The sequence below is a fragment of the Cryptomeria japonica genome, unplaced genomic scaffold, assembly GCF_030272615.1.
Source record: "Cryptomeria japonica unplaced genomic scaffold, Sugi_1.0 HiC_scaffold_1181, whole genome shotgun sequence".
Taxonomy (NCBI): domain Eukaryota; kingdom Viridiplantae; phylum Streptophyta; class Pinopsida; order Cupressales; family Cupressaceae; genus Cryptomeria; species Cryptomeria japonica.
In genome coordinates, this window is record NW_026729768.1 from 21,612 (window position 1) to 35,799 (window position 14,188).

Sequence of the window (14,188 nt, forward strand, 5' to 3'; positions counted from 1 at the left end):
GTTGCCGGCTTGCCATACAAACAGGTTGCTCTTCTCGCCACTCTGCTCAATCGCCGGCTACTGTTTGGTCGGCGCACAAGCACAAGAACAAGCACCAGTACCAAGTCGAGCCGAGCCGAGTCAAAGCAAGTCAAATCAAATCAAATCAAATCAAAACTGAGCAGTTGGCACATCACACTCTCCAAATCAAAAGCCTCAAATGCATTCTGCCGCAACTAGTTGTTATTCAACATTTGTCCTTGGTATTGTTGCGCTTGAGACATCGGCTTCCTTTTTGATGAACTTGAGCCGCCGCCGCCGACGGGCGCCAAGAAGGGCCATAGGCGTATCTACGCGGCCTCCCTCTAGTTACATAAACCATAACTAAACATAGTTTCAAAGCGCAGACAGGTAAGGCGAAGCTATCGGACAGGCGCCTCCAATGACAAAGCGCCCGAATGTTTGCTGAATGTTGGCGAGCTTCAGCAGACATCCAACTCCATTGATCTGGCTGCGAGATGCAAACAAGAGTGCCGGATGCAAGCAGAAGCGCGCCGACGATTGTAGCACAAAACCAGGTAAACAAATTCAAATGAAACTGCAGAGTCTGGTTTAATTATCGGCCTCTTCGCTTGCAGATGAATTGATCGCATTGCCGCTACTACTGCTACTACTGCTGCTGCTGCTGGCGGCGCTGAACTGCTGAATGGCCAGACTGAGTGGCGAACGCCGATCTGCAACTGCATTAGCTCGCAGATAATGGGAATTACTGGCACTGGTAGTTTGAGATAATTGGCTTGTTTGCGCCACTGGTCGTGCCGCCACTGGCCGATTTAGACCAGCTTTTGGTTGTCCGTAGCCGTCGTTGTAGCTTAACATGGGTTTTTCTTAAAAATTTCAACAACCTGAACTAGCTGTTTAAGTGGGACCATTGTTGGCCATTCTTGGACGTTGTTTAACGGCCATCAGTTGCAACTAGGCCATCATTAATCGGTGCGACGTTCTCGGAGGAGACGGCATATGTGTGTTTGTGTGTGTGTGCTGATGCTCGCTAGTAGGGACACCCACAATGCAACTGTTGAACTGCAGTTTAGGCAGTCGGCCCCAATAAAAGCGCAAAGAAAACAACTTATTGAGAGCACAAACAAGATAAAAAAACAACAACAACAACAAAGATGGACAACATTTGTGTGCAAATTTTCGCCCACAATCCAACTCGCAGCACGCGCTGGTCTCAAGAGGGACGATGCAAAACAACACGAGCTTACGGAACACCAGTGTGCATTCAGCAAAGCTGTTTATTGAGAATATTATTATTATTTATTATTACATTTGTATTGGATTGTGTAGTGAAAAAGTTAAATACACAACAAGGCTGTGCAACAACATCATCATTAGGCATTCATATCGCTGTCGGTGAACGGCGCTCCACAGCTTAAATCCGCTCAAGCTGAGATTTTTGCGACAACCAAAGCACGACGACAAGTTCGAATGCAAAACTCGAAAGTGTTTGTGTTTATTCAGCGCCATGCAAATAATATCCTCGTGCTGTGCTATTGGGCGATCGCAATTCACCGAGCATCTTGCGGTGAGACTTGAAGGCGTTCTCTTGTCGGCTCCGAAGGCCGACAGTTATAGGCCGCCGTCAGGTTGCGCTAGCATGATTGGTTGTCGGTGTTTGTCGGCATATAGGATGTTTGTTTTGCGCCTTGTCTAGCCGCAGAGGATGGCTCTGTGTGTTGGCCATGCCGATTTTGTGATGCTCTCATGCTCTGATGGTAGGTGAACAGAGTCGTGTTTAGGCGAGCCGCTGATGCGGCCAAGCGCTCGGCCAACTGTGTGAACTTGATTCCAGCCTATTAAGCCAGCCGGATTGAGTGGATCCATTATGTTGTTGTTGCATCTTGAGATCGCCAATCTCAGTCTGTTTGGATGATGATGATGTGGATGAGGATGAAAACTGACCAATTGTTGGCTACCCCAGCAAGCGCCGACTGTCTGTTTATCCGTCTAGTTTGCCTCTCAAAGCAATCTATCTTCGCGAAAACAGGTCCGGCTTTGGCCGAGCGCTCGCAAGTTCAGCCGCTGGCCACCGACACAACTGGCATGGTAGCAGTGACATTCATTCATCCATCCAAACCTGCTTGCTCCCATGAAACACAATGAGCTCCTTCATTCATCCAATGCGAGCGTTTATTCTCATTCAATGCATCGCAATGCGCTCGCTTATTGTAGTGGGCAGAGTTTGAGAAATGATAAAAGTTGCTGTTTAATGGAGAGCTCTCTAGCCGGCCAAGCCTTAGTCTTCTATTCAGTTTTGCTCTTTGGCAGCCCGGCAGCTAGGCTCAGTTTAGTGTTTGTGAGTGTGTGTTTGTGACGCAATTTGATTTGATTTGGTTCATCTTGCGTCCGCCCGAAGCCGCAAACGATTGCCGTGATGATGATGATGACGGCGATGGCAATGCCGATGATCAAAGCCTAGGAAGATGAATTGGAACAGCCGCTAAAGGAGCAGCAGCAGCTCCGGCGGCCACAAGTATTCTTTTCGCCGGCTTCATGAGTGTGGCCGGCGAGCTTTTTCACGCCGGAAAGTAAATTGAATTTCATGGCGCAGTTTTTGCGTAAAAAAGTGGTCGTGTGGAAAGCAACACTAGCAAGTTGGAGTCATCATTATCATGTTCGAATTGCTCGCTCTCCTATTTGCGGTTGCAGAGCGCGTGAAAGTGGCTCCAATAAAGGAGCACGAGGCTTCCATAATCACGTAGCCTCTGGATGGAGGAGCAATGGAAGGAGGCACGACTGTGCATCGAGGAGGAAGGCACGTAACGGTGTTTATTTATAAGCAGTGCATTGTTATGTTTTGAACAAGTGTTTGCGCACTTCCATTGAACGCGCAACCAAATCAATATGCCGCCACTCTCAAGGCGCCGCAATGTCCCACAATCAACCCGGAACTGCAGCCGCCGCCGCCGTCACTCTAATGAAGGCGATGCTCTTCTCGCCGCTCGTCGGCTGGTGTGGACACGAGAACCACACCAATCGTGCGACGACCTTGCGCTTACCTGTTCCTTCTCGAGCTTCTACAACAGACAGACCAGGTTGCAGTGATACACTTTCTGGAGGAAGCTCGTAGCTAAAGAATACCTAAAGAAACAACTGGGCCGCACAAGCGCAATCAATCATTTGCAGCGCGTAGAAAACTAACGCTCATTGAAAACTAACACACATCTAAACGCATACAAACATTTTCCACCTCACTTAACATTGAATGACTTGAACAAGACAAACTACAAGATTAACATTAAATTCTTCTTTGATTCGATGAAGAACGATGCCGAGGAAGCTCCAGATTCCTTACTCCTCCTCCTCTTCCTCCTTCTCCTCATCGGCCAACAATCATTTGGCTCGATAATTCTCTCACTATCTCTAAATAAAACACAAATCGATTCCTATGCGCTCACCTGGTTGCACTGTTTGCACGCGCGCCAACAGAAGCCAGACGAGCAAGTGGTCGATCGGCCAAATGGCGCCGGCGAGTGGGCCAATTAGTTGCAAAATGGTATTAGACTTGTGATTAGGAAGCGGTAGAGATAATGCGAACAAATGAAATGGCAGCTTGCAGACGAAGTGAAATGGCCTCATCACAAACACACAAACACACATACACATTATTACCTGGTGGTGGCGACAGTAATTTGTGCTAACGGGCGCATTCTCTGTGTTTCCTCTCTAAACAAGCTAAAAACAAGCGCCATAGAAAACTTGGCTCAAATTGAGTTTGCGCAGTGCAAGTCAGCTTTGTTTGAGCTTGCGCTGAACAAAGCAGTTGATCCGTCTTTGTTGTTGTTGGAAGGGAGATAGAGAGGAAGGTTGCTCGAATTAAATGGCTCTCAAGATGTTGAGGTGGCGACGGCCGTCGCATCACTTGGCGGCCGCAAAGACGCTCTCAGAAATCAATCATTTGTGCAATTTAAACTGTCCCTCCAATGGTGCGATCTAGAAAGCTAGTTCTAGCGCCAGCAAAATAAGCGCACACCGCTAGATTGGTTTTGCCGCCACCATGGCAATAAAGATGACCATAATTCATTTAAAGGCCTACTTTTCAATGAAAAAGCCGCCAAACAACACTGAAGCTTCTATTTATTATCTCTTCGCCTTAGTCCCCCCTCTCTCTCTCTCTTCTTTTTCTCTCTTTCTGTTTACTAACTAATATCAACCGGGCCCCGAAAAGAGATCAACAACTAAGCACCTCTGAAGATATCTTATGCTTGTCCAGCCGGTGACATTTTAACGGCGCAGTTTGCACGTGCAATCGGTCGCTAAGTCGGCGAGAAGTGCCACGTTTAGTTATATTGATGAATTAGTTTTTGCTTTGCGATGCCAGTTTTGAAGAGACTCGTTCTGTGCGCATTTTAACCGAGTCATCAGCAACTTGGAGTTGTTGGCTAGTCGAAATGATCGGCAAGATGTTGTTGTTGTTGTTTCCTTTTCCATGAGACTAACCAACAGCTTGTTCGGCCAAATTGATCGACTTGGCTTGATCGAGTCGGCTGGTTTCTCTGACTGCGCCGCCGAAGCAGCAACACAGAGCGATTTCGACTACTTTGCAATCAATTTGGCCGCAACATAGTCGGAGAGATAGAAAGAGAGCTGATCGAATTTCTATGCAAAATAGAAGCTAGAGAATATGCATCGATAGGAAACTTGCAAGCCCTTTGTTGACATTTGGCATAAAGAAAATGGATCTCTTGGCTTCTAGATCTTCTAGAAAACGCAGTTCAATACAAATTGAAATGAGAATAGAGGATTCTCGCGTTGAAGAAGGAGGAGACACTTTGCTGAGTTGTTCGGCTGGCTGGCACACAACTTCCGTTCGATCGACATTCGAACGGGCGGCGCCACGTGCTAAGCCAACGGTGCCAGTTTTATGGCTTACTCGCCACGAGCACAAAACTTGCCGCCACTCGGAAGAGGGATCTTTAGGCGAGATTTTGAGCCATTGGAGAAGTCTTGTTTCTCAGAGTAGATTTAGTCGAGTTGATAGTTGCAATGTTGTCGTTGTTGTTGTTGTCTGTTGCCACTGCTGCTGCTGCTGCTGCTGCTGTTGCCAAGCTCCAGATAAAGTGCTATCACAAGTGGTTATTGTGGAAAGGCTCCTGGTTCATGGAGAAACCATCTCTTGCGAGCTAGCAATTCGCGTCAGCTTGCTGCAGCGGTTGTTGCCAAAGTGAGAAACTGGTTGTTGCGTCATTGCGCCGAAAGTATTGGCGCGATGAGTATATGATCCTACTCACTAGAGCGACTTGAATCTTGTCTGTGCGTGTGTGTGTGTGTGTCGGCCCACTGACATGCGGTCGAGAAATGAAAAACTGCAGCACTCCAACTCTTGGCATTGATAGTGGATCTCTCAACTGGCTACGTCGGTTCAACAAACCACCATTGCTTTTGCAGCCTTCCTGTTCAAGTCAGCCAAGAGAGTCCGGAAGTGAGAAAAGCTTGAAACGTAGATACACTTATTGATAACAAATCGTCATAGATTGGCATGCTAAATGTGTGTGTGAGAGGGAGAGAGAGAGAGAGAGCCACCGTTGTGGTCCAATTGGCTCAGTTTAAGCGCCAATCTAACGTTAGCTCGCCTGCTCGTCTTCTTCTTCCTTCCTTCTCATTCGAGCTGCTAGTTGCGAGTGCCAGCCAACGGGGATAGACGTTTGTTTGCTTTGCGGTCAACCGCAACCACGGGCGCTTTCTCAACTCGCTTTAACGGGCCAATCGGGCTACTCAACTATCTAACGATCGGCGCCGCCGCCGCCGCCGCTCAAATGTGCTTCAATACAGAAAACCAAGATATCTAACAGTCGCAGTTACAACTCAACGCGCTTTCCTAGTAACAGATAAAAGAGAAACAAAGTAGACAATCCACTCACTCTCAAGTGCGTCCCCCTCATTCTGTCGCACTCTCAATCTCGCACTCCAACTTCCATATCTATATCAACCATTCGCACGAAATCACTTTGAGCCCGGTGCAAAGAAGTTCCACAAACCGTTAGCTGCAATTAAGAAAATTTGATCTAATTTTGCCCTCTATCTCTGTCTGGGCCAGCTCTTGTTTAATCCGGCAGAGAGCACCTAAATTTTATCGCGGCATCGGAAAGGCGAACATTCTACGAGAAACGTGTGAACGCACAACAGCTCTCAATAAATCTTGACCAGTTCAATTTCAAACCAAAACAAACAATCCTCTCGTGGATTGTGTGACCAATCTTCCGCGCTTTCGAGTTTTCATTTGATTTGTTGATCTTGCTTCGGGATTAATCTAACATGATAGATAAATCAAGCTCAAGTGCGCGTAAGGGCCCATTCATTGAGAGGGAGAGGGAGAGGGGAGAGAGGGCACTATATGGTTCAGCTCTCGATACCAACACTTTAGTTAGATTAACGCCTCTGAAAGTTCATTGTTTTGTTCCCAGTTAACCCTTTTTGGGTCCGAAACAAATATGATTAAAGTTGCAACCTGAACAGCTGCTGAGAATGCATAATCTGTACAATTGTTCTTACATACAAATGGTTGCAGAGTCAATTTAATTGAAAGAGAACCTAAGCTTATCTAAAATCCAAACGTTACACTTGTTCTCCTATTGATGAGGCTAGTTTGGATCGAATCTCTTCGATTGAATGGAGAATAGTCTATAATTAATGAATAGCCCAACAAGCTGAGAATTCCTACTCTCGCTTTGATTTAATATTAGAAATCATTCATATACTGGAGCCTCGCTATAAACTCTATCCGGGCACATCTTTTGTCTAACTAGTCTTTATCTCACAAAAAATTATTCACACCTATGGTGAGCTATTTTGTTAAGCAGTTGCTAGCCTCTGTTATCTACAAAATTAATCCTCATCAAGTTATTAACAATGCTCATTGATTAAATTTACACAACTTGTTCTCATTGGCCAGTTGTGAACTAGCTCTGTTAAGCTCAATGTGGTCGCCATCTTACGGCCAGCAATCGTACAATCAATTGAACATCATCAATTGAACACTAGATGGCCATAGAGTAGACGACTACAATCAAAGAAATATGAGTTCTTATTTGAGAAAAGCTATAAAGATTGTTCAATAGTTTGAAAATCTTTACTTGATCAATGGCGCAAACGAAGCCAACAATACGTACTAATTTTCTAGTAATCCTAATTTATTGATTGTTTTCTCAAAAATGGAATAAATCTCAAAAACATGGCGCCTGTTAGATAGGGGGTAAGCTTATATAAAAGTAGCAAAAAATAACTAATCATATACATCCGTTTTGGAATACAAGCTATTATTGTTACCCTTTTGCATTCGGCAGTTATCACAGGCTGTCTCAAAATGGCTTATACATTTTCTTACTATCAAAGGTTTCTCCTAAGTAACGTAACATAAAAGCACGTCTGCAAACACTTTGGTTCTCTACATATTTGATTATTTTGTTCTAAATTGTTTTTTGTCGCGTTCTTTATCTTCAGCTTTGCGGCCGATTCCTCTTGAAAGCATGCTCTTCATACGGAACAAATCAGATTTTGAAAAATATAATATGCAATGGGCGAATCGTCCATCACGTCCGGCTCTACCTGCTTCCTGATAATAGCCTTCCACTGATTTTGGCACTGAATAATGCATAACAAACCGGACATCTGATTTATCTATTCCCATACCAAATGCAATTGTTGCGCAAACTACCTGAAAAGTGCCCGATGACCAAGCTTTAAAAACTTTCTTTCGTTGGGTATCAGACAGACCTGCATGATAAGGTGCGCTTGTGATTCCTTTTTCTCTCATTTTTTCTGAAACAGTTTCGCAATCATTTCTAGATAGACAATAAATAATACCACATTGATTTTGGAAATTTTTCTTAATCATGGCACTCATCTCGCTGATACAACCTTTTGATTTAGTGCGAACTTCAAACTTTAGATTAGGCCTATTGAAGCTTTGTATAAATGTTTTGCCAGTTTCCTTGTTCATTTTCAATTGATCAAATATATCTGTTCTAACTTTAATTGGCGCAGTTGCAGTGAGTGCCATTATGGGAACATTTGGGTATAATTTACGTAATTCGCCTAGTTTTCTATAGTCGGGTCGAAAGTCTGAGCCCCACATGCTAACACAATGTGCTTCATCAATAACAAACCTTGCCAACAGGTTGCGGCTGTACAAGTTTTGAAATAAGTTCTTTAAAGTTGAGCTACAGTTTATCTTTTCAGGAGAACATACAATAACTTTATGCTTTGGGCAAGCCGTATTCAAATCATCAAATACATGACAGGCATTATTTTCTGAGGATTCACCTGACAAAGCTGAAGTTGTAATGTTTAAACTTTTCAACCTATTCACTTGGTCTTCTATAAGGGATTTTAATGGCGAAACAACAATGCTAACACCATTTGTTAATAAAGCAGGCAATTGGTAACAAATTGATTTTCCACCACCAGTTGGCATCAATATGAGTGTATCCAAACCGAGACATGTTGCATCAATGGCCTCTCGTTGATTCTCTCTGAATGATGAAAATTTGAAATATCTTGAAAGAGTATCAATCAGGAGTTTCCCATCTATTTTCTTATAGCCTTTTTGATGATCAACTCTTGGAGTGCGTTTTTTCAATAGGAACAAGTTGCATATTTTGGGGCGTTTCTATTTGGCTCAACCAGAGCTCGTTTGTCGGAGTTTGTGGTTTTTCTCATCAGTATTTGACCATTGATTTACATAATCAGGTTGATGATAACTGAAGCTAGAATATTGTGGCGGTTTACTATTTGATTCAACCAAAGCTTGTTCATTAAAAGCCCTCTGCTTATCGCGAGGGTTTTGCCATGATGGTGATTCGTCGAGTATAATAATATCCTCAGATTGACGATTATAAGTTTCAGAGTTGGCATAATAGTCTTGCTGCTTGTTACTGGGATTTTTTGTCACCTGATCCATAAGTTGTATCATGATAAACTTTTTTCTATTGGCTCATTAACTTTAGGAGAGGAATAATGCTCATAAGATTTGATTAGAAAAAGTTTGGCCCGTCTCTAACCGTGCACGTTTACGGCCAGAAGTAGGTAATCGATCATAACTTAGATTGTTTGTAATAAATAATGCAGGCCATAACAACTTGTTAATGGTGTTTACATCTGTTCAAGTCTTCAAAAGAACTCGTTTGACGGCTAGTCAACTGAATCTAACAAGTTGTTGTTGTTTTAAGTTATTTTGACGTTGAAAACCGTTGCCAGCATGCCGTTTGCCCGTCTGATGGTTGCAAACGCTCTAGCGTTTGCTCGGTTGTTTTGCTTGAAAGCGCTCGCGCAGCTTTTCAATCGGGACATTCTCGCTGTGTGCACTTCTCGCTTATGTGTCCAATATCAATGGTTATTGAGTATCGCAGATGGTCCATACGGCTCCCCTTATATTTTCCATACGTGCAAAACACTTGTGCAAACTGAGATTGTGTCTGACAGCATTCTTCCAGGTGGGCGCGTTTCGTCTAAAATAGCAGAAAGTATCCTGAAACCAATTGTAAATTTCATTCAAAGTTAATTGGCTATCAGGCGACTCTAGAATGGCCTGTCTAATGAGCGACGCATAGGTGAATGGTGGCCTTATATCGGCCGCCTGATAATAACCTCTATTTTTAACAATCTCCTCCGAGATGTCCACATTTGTGCGCTCAATTATGCGCGAACTATACCTTCTCGAATGGCCTATTGGTTGTGGCCCTGAATGGCTCTGATTAGGTGAGATGTTTGTTCTCGCTGATGATGATGAACTTGTTGTTATTGTGGCTGGATTGGCCACATCGCAGCCATCATTGTTATTGTTATTATTATTATTATTATTATTATCATTATCATTATTATTGTCTGGAGTATTATTATTATCCAGCTGCATAACTTGTTGCAAATCAATGGCTTGGCCGGCATTTGTTGCAGGTGGCCATTGGTGTTTATATGAATCGGCGGTGACTGTCTCAGTAGCATAGATTTACCAAAACAACGTTTAACAAACGTGTTTATAGACGAAAAGCTTGTCATAATGTTTGGCGGCGTCAGATCGCCAGCAAGAGAGCTGGTCGATGACATTGAGCTTGACGAGTCCCAGTTCATCCAGAGATCTACTACGCTTACTAGATTGACTTATGTTTTAATTGATTAGCTCCTAAATTGATGGGCGTTGTTTACCACTCCCGACATGCTGATACAGCTCGGGCTTTGATAAATTTCATGTGTTCCATGATTAATTGTTGGTAGGGTGTTGTTAACTAGTTCTGGCGGGTGGTTATCATTGTTGTTGTTGTTGTTGTTGTTGTAGCTGCTGTTTGCGCCACTTTCCAGCTGGCCGCTTGTTAGAATGGGTCCGCAAGAGGCGTGCGAACTGAATAGATGGTCTAAATGAGATAGCTCCGGCCGATGCATCGATTGGTAAAGCGAGCATCCGGCATCATCGGCGTTGTTGCCGCCGCCGCAGCCGCTGCCTCTGCTGCAAGCCGGCAAAGATGGTTTGATAGCAGTTCCGAACAAGCGCGGCGTGAAGCTGGGCGATCTTCGTCCACCGCCTGAATCTGCAGATCGTAGATGTTGTTGTTCGCTCAACCTAATCAAGCCGCGCGAATCCGGTCTAGCCTGCACCGGCTGGTCCGCGCTGACCGCAATATTGGGCGACATGGACAAATCCATTGCAGCGTTGCAGCTGGCCGGCGACAAACCTCTTGTTTGGGCCGATCGGGCCTCGAGTTTGAGCTTCTTGTTGGTTGGCCCGCCATTGAGGATTGGCGGCCTTGAGGAGAAATTGGCTGTTGGTCGGTGGATGGCGGGTTGTCGCTTTGACAACAACCTGTTGGCCGTTCCGTATGCGCGAGCGCCGTTGAGTTTGGTTGCGCGAACGCTAGGGCGCCTCTGTTGGTGAAGAGCTGCGAATTGAGTGGCGGCCTATTGAGTGTCCGTTGGTTGCTCGAGAAGGGCGCCATCGTTTGCGGCCCGCTGTGTCCGAAGGTGAACGATTGGCTGGCTCTCAGTCCAGTATGATTGGCTGCCGACAGGTACTGGGAAACGTTGGCCATCGCTGAGCTTGTTGTGGTTGCGATGGCGGTGGTAGTCTGTGCTTGATTGGCGGTTGATGGACTGTTGCGGGTTGATGAGCTGCAGCAAGTTTTGTTGTTGCTGCTTCTGCTGCTGCTCCTGACTCAAAAGCTTATTCAATAGCTCCAACTCTTCCTGGCTCATCTGCCCTTGTAACAATTGCGAGACTCTACTGCGGCTGGCCAAGTTTCTGGGCGAGCTGGCGCCCGGAAACTAAACTCGGTATTGCTATAAGCTCGGCCCTCCACCACTAACTGCGCTCGCAAGATTCGTCGCCAAGCTCGATGCGAACAAATCCGATTGGCTAGATTGCCGGCCATACAGGTGCGGCGCTTGCTGAGTTGCGCAGGCGAGAAACCTCTGAGGTGAGTTGAGCTGCATTCCCAGATCGCGCGCGCCAATCGCTGCCCGCCGCCGCAAGCGTCGCCGATAAGCGGAAACTGTTTGCTGGCGAGCCGCTCAGTTGCAGCTGGACAACAATAATCATTTGGCGCGCACGAATGCCAGCTCGATTCAAACAGGTGACCGTCTGCAACTCGCAGCTTAGTGCCAAGCACCAGCGCCGCCCCCCGGCGCCATTAGCTACTTGGCCAGCTAGTATCGTTCGAATGGTATTGAAATGCTGCAACATTGAACTCAATTTAAGTTTTGGCCTCAACGAGTTGTGTCTCCAATAACTGGATTGAGTTCAATTGTTCAAGCGCGTCCTGAGTTAGCTGATCAGTGCTATTGGTGAGGTGGCTGTCATTTGCATCAATTGTTGCTGGCGGTTGGCTAATTGTTAAAAGTTTAAAACTATGCCTAGAGATGAGAATGTTTGATGAATTGGCTCAGTGAATTAGTCCTTGAATGGCGTTGCTTTACAAGTTGCTGATGTTGTTGTTGCTGTTGTTGGCTGAGTTTGGTTTTGATTGGTTGTTTCCGAAGATTGTAAAAGTGTTGCTAAACAGTTGAAGGCGGTGCATTTCGGCCATTGGCACTCAAATAAAAGGTTCGCTTGTAGTCTGCGGGCCGCTTGTTGCTGCCGTTGCTATATTTGAAATTACCTAGAGAATAAGTGAGATTGTTGAGCTGCTCTGGATTCAATGAATTGAGATAGGTATTCCACCAGTTGATTTAAATTTGCATCGTCTAAGTTTGCCTCTTTTGATGGATTCAAAACTTGATTATCATGATTATGATTATAATTATTATTGACAATGCAATCGTCGATTATTGAGCTATCGTCGTTTACTACTAATTGTTCCTTTTCAGCAGCAGCAGCAGCATTAACAACAACAACTTGTTCAGCACCATCAATTCTAGCTAATGGTGCTGGCTCATCTAATTGGTTAGGCTCGTTCGTGTTACAAAAGTCGAGCAATTTTTGTTTCTTGCTTTTGATGGGCCTTTTTCTGGACAATTCAGCATCGGGATGTTCGTCGAGGCGCCTTTCGAGGACCACCTGAGCCGTTGTCTCTGGTAATTGTTTTCTGTATTTGCTGACTGGTCAGTTTCAAACGAGCCACTATCGGTTAGTTTTGTGCCATTCAAAACGCGACTTTCTTGGTTGCATCATAATCATCATGCTTGCTGGCGTTGCCTTCGGATGGCTCTTGTTAGCCCGACGTGTGGATTTCTTTTGATTAGTTGTGATGTAGTTGAAATGCGTCTATTTTAAGCGTGGGTGTGTTAACAAGAGAATTTTTGTGAGCTGTTAATTTTTGTGCTGTGAGCTTCCTCTCTTTGTTTATATCTTGTGCCTGCTTTGTTTGTGTAACCTTTCATAAATTGGTCGACTGCTAATGCAAACTAATTTTGTTTGCTTGGAATTTAGTTCACTGCTTCTCGCACTGACACCACCACCGCTGACACTGCCGCTGCTGCTGCTGCTCCTAAATGGAGCCTAATCTTCTTCAGTTTGTTTTCTCGCTAGATAATCTGCTCGCTGTCGAGATAGATAGCTAACTAATCAAACAAACAAACTGAATAACTAGTATCTCGTGGCCAGGTCGGCTCTATGAAATTGTGCGGCTGCCAGCGTGTGATTAGTATAAGCGCAATACGAGTTTGAGCGAGCGAGTGTGTGTGTGTGTGTGCGAGTGTGTTATATAACTACTAGAGAACTCTCACTGCGCGTCGTCATGTGTGTTTGTTGCGTATGCAATCGCTCATGTTATGCGAGAGAGCTTATGAAAATTTTCTCCCTTTGAGATGGTTGTGGCGCGCTTCAATAAGCCGGAGCGCTTTTAGAACACGCGCTCTTGGGCTCGAATCGTCGACTCGACGTTGAGCCCACAACACACACACACACACACACACACACACATCTACGTCCGACTGAAAGCGCCATTCTCTACCCCCTCAACCCAAATAACACTTGTTGTCTGCACAAAACTACGTAGACAACAACAACAACAGCGACAGCGACAACAACATCAACTATAAATAAAGCGCCGGCAAAAACAAGGTGAGCCCAGCGCGAGTGCCAGTTTGAGGCTCAAGAACTGTTGCAAGCTCAGTGCCAACAATCATGATATCATGAAAGTTGTTTCAAGTTCAAGAACAGCTTTTGTTGGTGCCGGCAGCTGTTGTTGTTTTTTATTAATCATCATCGTTATTGTGTTAGGCTAACTAAACTGGCGTGATGCCTCCTTCCGTTCTCCAGATTGATGTCGCAAATGAGAGAGCTATATGGTGGAGGGCTGGCTGGCTAGCTTGTTAGCGGAGAGGAACGAGCCGGTTTGAAGGGCTCTCCGCAAGTGGTCGGATTGTGACTAGCGAGAGATCTCTCGCTAGATTCGCCTCCTAGTTGAAGCTTTGTTCTCCTGCTTGTTGCACTATCATCATCAACAGCTAAACACAACTTGTTGTTGTTGTTCATTTAAACTGTTTCTGGTTCAAGCTAAACCACGACGCCTTGTTGAAAGCTCTCAGCGAGCGCTCTTTGGTTTTAGTTTGAAACTTTACTCTCTCAAGATTGCACTGCCAGGCACACCATTAGTCTCGTTAACAATCAACACAACTGACGACAACAATTAGCTTGCTTGCCGTGCAAATTAAACTAGTGCGGGTCGCTTCATGCGCTTGACAAGTGGCGCTGGCCAGCAGTGCTGCCGCCGCCGCCGCC